The 10,000-nt window shown below is 37.2% G+C and overlaps 1 protein-coding gene across 8 annotated transcripts in view; it reads left to right on the plus strand.

The window, feature by feature from the left end:
- Positions 1–10,000, plus strand: part of tenm3 (teneurin transmembrane protein 3) — a 543,864-nt gene that overhangs the window by 298,754 nt on the left and 235,110 nt on the right. Inside the window, exon 1 of one of the 8 annotated variants that reach the window (XM_028461328.1) lies at positions 5,635–5,901. The exons of the other annotated variants lie outside the window; for them this stretch is intronic. The gene's annotated coding sequence lies outside the window, so the exon portion shown is untranslated. Of the gene's footprint in view, positions 1–5,634; positions 5,902–10,000 lie in introns of those variants that run through there. 8 annotated transcript variants of the gene reach the window in all.

A 10,000-nucleotide genomic window follows, 5' to 3' on the forward strand; every position in this document is an offset into this window, starting at 1 on the left:
GGAAAAGGAGGGGAAGAGAGAGAAAGAAGGAGGAAGAAGGAGTGGAAGAGGAGGAAGGAGAGAAAGAAGAGGAAGAAGGAGAGGAAGAGGAGGAAGGAGAGAAAGAAGGAGGAAGAAGGAGTGGAAGAGGAGGAAGGAGAGAAAGAAGAGGAAGAAGGAGAGGAAGAAGAGGAAGAAGGAGAGGAAGAGGAGGAAGGAGAGGAAGAGGTGGAAGCAGAGGAAAAGGAGGAAGGAGACGAAGTGGAGGAAGGAGAGAAAGAAGAGGAAGAAAGAGAGGACGAGGAGGAAGGAGTGGAAGAGGAGGAAGGAGAGGAAGAAGAGGAAGAAGGAGAGGAAACGGAGGAAGGAGAGGAAGAAGGAGGAAGGAGAGGAAAGAGTGGAAGGAGAGGAAAAGGAGGAAGGAGAGATAGAAGAGGAAGAAGGAGAGGAAGAGGAAGAAGGAGAGGAAAAGGAGAAAGGGGAGGATTTACAAAATAAAATAATCTATGATTAGCTGGAAGTTTGGAACATATATTAAATAAAGTTAAAAAAAAAAAAACCCTCGCCAGAGAAGACATTAGATGTGATGTGGATTTAAATCATATTCTTCCACTGGAATTCTAATATTCTGCATTTTTCTGTTTAGAGTAATGTTTATATTTTTTGTGGGGTACTGAAATACTTACTGTAAATTGTTTCAATCATCTAATTGTAATATATCACTGCATACATTTAGAACCAGCAAAGTGCAAAGATCATATTTTATAATTAACAACAATCATTCAAGATTGAAAGATAAGATGTATTTCATGTAATGTTGTTAGTATTGTGTAGTTCAGTGTGTGTTTATTTGCTAGTGTTGTGGTTGAATGAGCTTGTTTTGAGATGGTGATGATTTTAAGTGTTGATCATGATGGACATGTAGACTGTGTTAGAGTTCAGTTTGGACCCATGCTTGTTAGCAATCTAAAAAATAACTGCAATGTATTTTTGCTACACATTTTAATGACTTTTCTACGCATTTTTCCACTTTCCAGAAATGTTCAGCACTTATAAACACTTTCCACCACTTTTACACCTAATGTCACATATGTTGACCCATTATTGTCACTTTTAACATCTTTTCACCAGATTTCATGATTATTTGTGCCAATTTAATAACATTCACAAATTGAATGCCCATATTTTGCTAGTTAAACTAATTTTCCCTGCATTTTTAAATTCCATTACCCACAATTTGCACCTTTTAACCAATTTCTGTGTTTTTAAAATCCTATTTCACCACTTGTTCCATTATTTATGGAGGTTGTGGGCTGAAAAGGTTGAGAACCACTGTTTTTGAACAGTGATTCTCAACTGATGGGTTGGGACCCAAAAGTGGGTCGCAGACCTGTACTGGTTGGGTCACGGACAGCTGGTCAAAAATAAATTAATCGTTAATATCTCTCATGTTGGACTTGTCTTTTATTTTGAAAGAAACTTTTCTTTTGACAGGCATGCTGTGAAATGCATGTTACACAGGAAAATACAGAGATTTATGTTTTAAAAAAAGATCATTGAGAAAACTGGGTCACAGTTTATTGAGCGTGGTGAAATGAGGGTCCCAGGGTGAGACCAGTTGAGAACACCTGTTTTAGAAGAATTAAATGTGTTATTGGGATGTTTTCCTGATTAAATGGTGATTTTTTCCTGTTAAAGTTTAGATATGTGAACCTAAGGACACAGTTGTTGTCATATTGACAGTGTTGTTGTACGACACTATAATACTGTAGTGGTTTTATCGTCTCTCATTAAGTCAAAGTGGAGACTCATTACGTTCACATGATCCACTTAAGCACTCCACGTTTGTCTTGATGTGACCTTCAGTGTTTGAATAATGTATGACGAGGATCTCATGATAGAATCTCTGACTGTGAAGTGATCACTGCGTTGGTATGTTGTTGATTGATCAGGTTAATTGATCAGGTTTAATGGATCGTCACGTGATCACTTTTCTGCTCAGTGAAGTTGATCTGGAAGTTTGTGGACTGATAGATAAATGAATAAACAGATATATGAATCAATCAATATATATAGATAGATAGATAGATAGATAGATAGATAGATAGATAGATAGATAGATAGATAGATATATGACTCAATCAATATATATATATATATACTGTATATATATATATATATATATAGATAGATAAATGAATAAACAGATTAATGAATCAATAAATATATATATAGATAGATAAATAAATAAACAGATATATGAATCAATCAATAAATATATAGATAGATAGATAGATAGATAGATAGATAGATAGACAGACAGACAGATAGATAGATAGATAGATAGATAGATAGATAGATAGATAGATAGATAGATAGATAGATAGATAGATAGATAGATAGACAGACAGACAGACAGACAGACAGACAGACAGACAGACAGACAGACAGATAGATAGATAGATAGATAGATAGATAGATAGATAGACAGATTAAAAGATAAATAGGCTAAAAATGAAAAAATAAATAATAAATGTTGATGCCTTGTGTGACACCTAAATGCAGTAGCGATTGAACGACTTCATAATTTTAAATTTTAAAGGTCGACTTTATGTGCGTTCTTGTCGAGTGAACGACGACTAGTCGATGACATCACCAAGAGCCGAAGCTGAGCGGCAGCCGAGTGCTGGTGTTATACCAAAATATGTGACCCGAACAAATCTGTGACCGCAGGTGGCGACAGTTCCAACCCCTAAGCTTCTCGGGGGGACGTTTACTCCCCCTTAAACATGTTTGTAATTCTTATCCAGTCAGCATTTACTTCACCCACCAGAGCGTCATGTTTAAGGGGGAGCAAATACCTCCTTAACTCATTCACTGCCAGCCATTTTCAGAGCAGCCACCCCATATTGCCAGGTGTTTTAGATGATTTTCACTGATTTTTAAAGACCCATAGAATATTTTGAGCAGATTCTGAAAGATTAAAGTCTCTAGTTTCATCAGAAAAATAATAACTTTGTTTCTAGCTTATTTTGTTCTTCTGTAATCATCAGTTGAATAGAGGCAAGTTTCACACAAATCACCAGTTTGTGACAAAAAGCTGAGAAAAACGTCTTTTTCTGAAGTGACACCTCAACATTGTTTCCTTCTATAAAACGACTAAAACAACACTGAGACCAGGCTTTTGATGGTAGCATTATTATTTTACTATCTATGTCAGAGTTGAATGGATTTCTTACTGTATTTTGGCGTTCCTCCAAGTCTCTCCCCCATCATTCTCCACACACACAACTTCCTCCTCATCCCGGACATGCCTAGTGTCAGCGCTTGCCCCATTTTTTGGTCGTTTTCTCTCACCATCACCACACTGTCAATAGTCCACTTAGTTCCACACATGCTCTGGTTGAGTGTGAGCTGCTGTGAGCTGGTGGGAACTTCAGCATCTGTAGCGCCATTTTCTGTCTCATAAACTCCTATCCTCTCCCTCTGAGCTCTGCTCATCACAGGTGATCTCTCATCCAAAGGTGCTCTGCTGCCACCTACATGTCACCAGTGGTCACTACATCATGATACAAGTTAGATATTCACAGGAGAGCTTCGTCACACTATCTCCTAGCAACCCCAGCCAGAATTAACGTCTATAGACGTCTTTGGCAGTCAATTGCTATGAAGAGGTTTAGCACTCTTCTTCTCTACCTCTGAGAAGCCGCAGCGGTCACAGATTTTTTCGGGTCACAGACTTTGGCACAACACCACCAGCCCCTGGAACTCGGGACATGCTATAGAAGTGAAGTGAACCCAGGAACACTGCTGCTTCACCTACCGTGAGTCTACGGTAACTGGATAGCCCCGAGGCTTCCTCAGGGCGTTTAGACTTTGTTTGGGCTGTTTTTACTGTAGCTTCGTCTTCCTTCACCGAAGCCAGTGTTGTGCCAAAGTCTGTGACCCCAAAAAATCTGTGACCGCTGTGGCTTCTCGGAGGTAGAGAAAAAGAGTGCTAAACCTCTTCGTCGCTATTAAGGAGCTATTTACTCCCCCTTAAACATGATGCTCCAGTGGGTGACGTAAAGCAAACTGGAGAAGAATTACAAATGTGTTTAAGGGGGAGTAAATGTCCACCCAGAAGCCCCAGGGGTTGGAACTGTCGCCACCTCTGGTCACAGATTTTGGCACAACAGCGGTCTGACCCCGTTTACGGAGCTTCCGTCCTGCTGATGTTTTCCAGGTCTGCTTAATACACAGACATGTGACCACTACAGCTAACGTTAGCATGTATATTAGCCGTAGTATCTGCCTACCAGTTTGAGGAGAAACACTTGATGTTGTGCTGCCTTGCCGTGCAGGGGTACTAGGACCATCGTTTGCTGTGTTGTGCCGCCATCTTGGGCAAAAGTCAGGTACTGCGACTAGTCGACGTCACGTAGACAGTCATGAGACAACACTAAAGTCGACTAATCGACTCGTCTGTTCAACCCCTAAAATGCAGTCAAGTTTCCTCTCTTTTTTTGTCCAACAGACCTGGATGACAGACTTTTTTTTCTGGTGCTAAAAACACCAAAAATAGTTGCTGGAAATATGAGCACAGAATTAGTTAGATTTGTTTTTATGTCAAATTGAACTCACTGGATTTAGAATACATAATATTGTTAAAATAAATAAGAGATAATAAACATGATAAAATGCAAGGCTTTGGATATAAAAATAAATAAATAACTGTACTTGGTATAGTAATTAGTGTCTTTATGTGTCGGCCTCTCCATCGTCTAAAATCAATGTTCCATTAACTCTGAATGTGAGACACACACACACACACACACACACACACACACTGAAATGTCCTAGTATTAGTTAACACTGTAAAACACATTCATTTAAACACACAAGACATTTTGTGTATTTTGGCTGTTCTTCTGTATATTTTCTGTTTTTGCGAATGTTTCTGTTATGTTGTGTATATTTGTGTTATGTTGTGTATCTTTGTGTTATGTTGTGTATATTTGTGTTATGTTGTGTATATTTGTGTTATGTTGTGTATCTTTGTGTTATGTTGTGTATATTTGCAGTCGGTGTGTGTGTTCTTGGATAAATCTAATATACAAAACAACAGCCAAAGTACACAAGATGACTCAAAAAAAGAAACAAAACGATAGAAAAAATACACAAAGCACCAGTAGAAATACACATTTATCCAAAAACACACACACTGACTGCAAATATACACAACATAACACAAAGATACACAACATAACACAAAGATACACAACATAACACAGAAATACACAAAAAAAAAACAAGAAATACACACAATGACAGAAAGAAAAAAAATACAAAATGACAACAAAAACAAGAGCATCTCAGTGAGTGGAAACCAACACACACACACACACACACACACACACACACACACACACACACACACACACACACACACACACACACAGTGGCTGTGCTATGAATAAATATGTGGTCATGAAAATTGGGTAAAATCAGAGCTGAAGAATGTAGAGGCTCCTCCTCCTCCTCCTCCCCTCCAATCAGAACCAGCCAATCCACATCTAGGCCCCGCCCCCTTATTTTGTTCAGCCAACAGGAGAGAGAGAGAGAGAGAGAGAGAGAGTGCGCGTGGGGCTGCTGACACACACACACACACACATTCACACTCACTTCCAGTCCACGCACGGACGCGCACGGACGCACTGAAAGTGTGAGAAAGAGGAAAAAGCAAAAGGAGAGAAGCAGACACGGCGCGCGCCTTTTCTGCTCTGAGCATCACGAGCTGGTACACACCGACACCGTGACACGCACGGACGGACACACGCACGCACGCACGGACCGGGCTTTGTATTTACGGACCAAAGGAGAACCGGTGTTGTTCCTCCACGGAGAGCCTTCAGCAGAAACTGGAGTACTCACACACACCAGGTACACACTGCAGTGCGTGTGCGGTGAATGTGTGTGTGTGCATGTGTGTGTGTGTGCAGGAATAATAAGAAGGCGATGCCCCGTGCGGTTCCTCTTTTGTTGGACTTGTTTAAACTTACACACTATTTGTCTTTACGTTCTTATTTTTCTCTCTCATACACGCGCGCGCGCACACATGCACGCAGGAAACATTTGCAGCATGATTGAAATTCTACAACATTATATTTGAATTTAAAAAGCAAAAACCTAAAACCTTGTAGAATATGTTCCTAGGGCTGAGCTGAGCTCCACGATATCCAATAATTAATGTGATAAAGCTGGGATGGATCGTTTTTTTAATGATGTCACAACCTGATTTTAATATCATAAGTATCAGACATTTGTCCAAAATCGGCAATACATTAAACAAATGATTGTATTATATCGACCCTACATCTAAAATCTCCATTATGTTTTTATTTATTATATTTTATCCCTGCTGCTATAACACTGTACATATGTACACTTTTATTTATTAGTATTGATAGTAACTTTTAACCTTGTATTTAAGAGTGTGTGTGGAATATATGGATCACGCTGTATGATACTGGGCACTTGAATTTCCTCTGGGATAAAGTATCTACATATATATATATATATATATATATATATATATATATATATGTTATTTTTTACGTCTTCTTTATTTTTTTTAATTTATTTTATTCGATTGTAGAATATTTCTCTGTTTAAACTCAAAATGTCCGTAACCCATTGTTGTTTTCTAACTTTTCTAATGTTCACACTACAAAATAAGTCATAAAAGTATGTATGATTCGCACTGATATTGAATCGTATCGTATCGTATCGGGAATGAAGAAGTGACTCTGTCGTTTAATTTTGATCTTTTCACTGATCTCTCCTCTTCACACTATTTGTCTTTACATTCTTATGTTTGTCTCACATGCACACGCACAACGTACGCACAAACATTCACAACATGATTGGAATTTTACAACATTGTATTTTAATTAAAAAAAAAAAAAAGAACCTCGTACAATATGTTTCTAGGGCTGAGTCGAGCTCCACGATGTCCAATGATTAATCTGAGAGAAGCTGGAATGGATATCCTCACCTGATATTAATATAATAAATATCAGATATCAGCAAAAAATAAATAAAAAAAATGATATCAGATTATATTAGCCTGCGTTTAAAATATCCGATATAATATATATTGATTTTATTGTAGTTATTAAGGTAATTTACAAGTTGTTTTACTAGTATGTCTGTAACTCATTAGTTAACCCACTGTTTTCAGACTTTTCTCACGTTTCACATATAAGTCATAAAAGTATGTATGAATCACACTGATATCTAATCAGATGGATATCGGTATCGTATCGGAGGTGAAAAAGTGACTTTCCATTTTATTGATCTTTTTTTTTTTTAAATTCATATTTTTCTCACACGCACGTGGGCAGGAAACATTTCCAACATGACCTGAAATCTTACAAATAGAGAATTAAACATTGTATTAGAATAATAAAAAAAAAACCTTGTACAATATGTTTCTAGGGCTGAGCTCCACGATGTCCAATAATTCATATGATATAAATCATTCCTATTGGATCGAGCTGAGAGCGACGGAAGCTGCTCCGTATGGGTCATTTTTTTCTTCAATATCAGCTAAAATAAATAAAATAGGAATATCAGATTATATCTAAAATCTCTATATATAATTTATTAGTTTATTTTGGAGGGACGGAATAGAGAAGATTGTTATATTTATATTTATTTGTTTTAATTGCTGTTTCTGCTATTCTTGTTTTAACTTGTGAGGTGTCTGAGTTTCTCGAAAAACACTTTTAAATAAAGCGTATTATTATTATTAATAATATTATTATTACATTTAAAATACCAACCAATGCCAGGGGCCAAAGGCTAGTTTTCCGACCCCAACAAAAACACCAACAGTGATGCATCGTTATACACACAACAAATATAAATCATTTACACACTTTTAAAATGGATTTAATGTTCGCAGGCTAAGTTTAACTTTAACCAACGCTGTTATATATATATATATATATATATATATATATATATATATATGGATATTTTTCTGTTTAAATGTCTGTAACTCATTGGTTTATGATCAAATATGTCAGTTTTTCTTCAACCTGACTGACATTTTCTGACTTTTCTAACGTTCCACACAACGTAATAAATCATAAAAGTATGTAAGATTCACACTGATATTGAATCAGATCGATATTGTCCTGTTGTTTTGTGTATTTTTCTATCATTGTGTGTGATTTGTTAGGACTTATTTTGTTTATTTGTAGTCATCTTGTATATATATATATATATATATATATATATATATATATATATATATATATATATATATATATAGGATCTTTTTTAAACATAAATGTATATAGTTTTCTGTGTAACATGCATTTCACCGCATGCCTGTCAAAATAAAAGTTTCCTTCAAAATAAAAGACAAGTCCAACATTACGTATTTATTTCTGACCGGCTGTCCGCGACTCAGCGAGTACAGGTTTGCGACCCACTTTTGGGTCCCGACCCACCTGTTGAGAATCCACACATATTTGTGCCTGTATTTAATGGATGGACGGCGTGTTATTAACTCTTTCCTGCAGTGTGAAAAACGTAGAGGGAGGTGTGTCATGTTGTTTCTTTATTTAAAAATGTAAATCAAGCAAACGCTTTATTCTGAAAATCTATTAAACTACAAACAATCATAACTAATGAAACTGTGTCCGTCACTGTGGAGGAAGGTGTTGGAATTACACGCCCATCGTCTACGATTTAACTGGCCCTGGTTTGAGTTTTATGGGTTAGTAATGTGTGTGTGTGTGTGTGTGTGTGTGTGTGTGTGTGTGTGTGTGCGTGCGTGCGACTGGCTGTGTGTCGCTGCTCTGACACAGAAAGAGAAGACATGCTCTTTCTTTTTTTTTTTTACCTAATCGCTTCCAGACACTCTGATTTGCATTCCAGTTCTCTCCGTGTGTGTGTGTGTGTGTGTGTGTGTGTGTCTTGTTGGCAGTCTTGTCCTGTTCCTTGCCCCCCCCCCCCCCCCCCCAACCACCAACAGTCCCCTCATGAATTGGAAACATAAATTTAGTGGATCTGCTTTAAAACGTGAGCAGGAAACAGGAAGTAGTTGATGGATCGAAGAAATTAAAGCATCTGTGAAGAATAGATCGTAAAACATAAAAGACGTACGACGCAAATTAAAAGTCCGATGCTCCGATTAGGATTGATACGACATCTCTCTCTCACACACACACACACACACACACACAAGCACACACACACCAGGGCCAGTTAAATCGTAGACGATGGGCGTGTAATTCCAACACCTTCCTCCACAGTGACGGACACAAAAGTTACCCTAACCCTCCAGTTACATTAGTTAGGATTGTTTCTAATTGCCTTTTAAATAGATTTTCAGAATAAAGTGTTTGTTGGATTTAAATAAAGAAAAAACAGGACACACCTCCCTCTGCGTTCTAGCCGTGTTAATAATATGTCGTCCGTCCATTAAACACAGTTAAAAAAACTTTTCTTTGGACAGACAGGCACGCTGTGGAATGCACAGGGAAATATATAGATTTATGTTTTTAAAAAAGATTATATATGTGTGTTTTCAACAACATTTTTGAAAAAATAAATTTGGTTGGTTGAATTCTAAAACAAAAAAGATAGAAAATACACAAAAACGACAAGAACTACACACAAATTCACTCCAAAAACACACAAGATGACTACAGATATACAAAATAACTCCTAAAAATCACAGAAAATGACAGAAAAATACACAAAACCACTGAAAAAACTCACAAATTCACTCTTAAAACACACAAAATGACTGCAAATATACAAAATAACTCTAAAATCAGCTTCAAAATTACATAAAAAAAGTTCGTTGTGGGTCACGACTTAATGGCTGTGGCAGAATGTGGGTGTGAGATAATGTTGAGAACCCTGTGATAGTGTGTGCCACTGTTGTCGTCTACACACACACACAGTTTATTATAACTGTGTGTGTGAATGTTTGAGCAGTGAAATCTTCTTTTTCTTCTTT

The sequence above is a fragment of the Gouania willdenowi genome, chromosome 1, assembly GCF_900634775.1.
Source record: "Gouania willdenowi chromosome 1, fGouWil2.1, whole genome shotgun sequence".
In the NCBI taxonomy this organism is placed as follows: Eukaryota; Metazoa; Chordata; class Actinopteri; order Blenniiformes; family Gobiesocidae; genus Gouania; species Gouania willdenowi.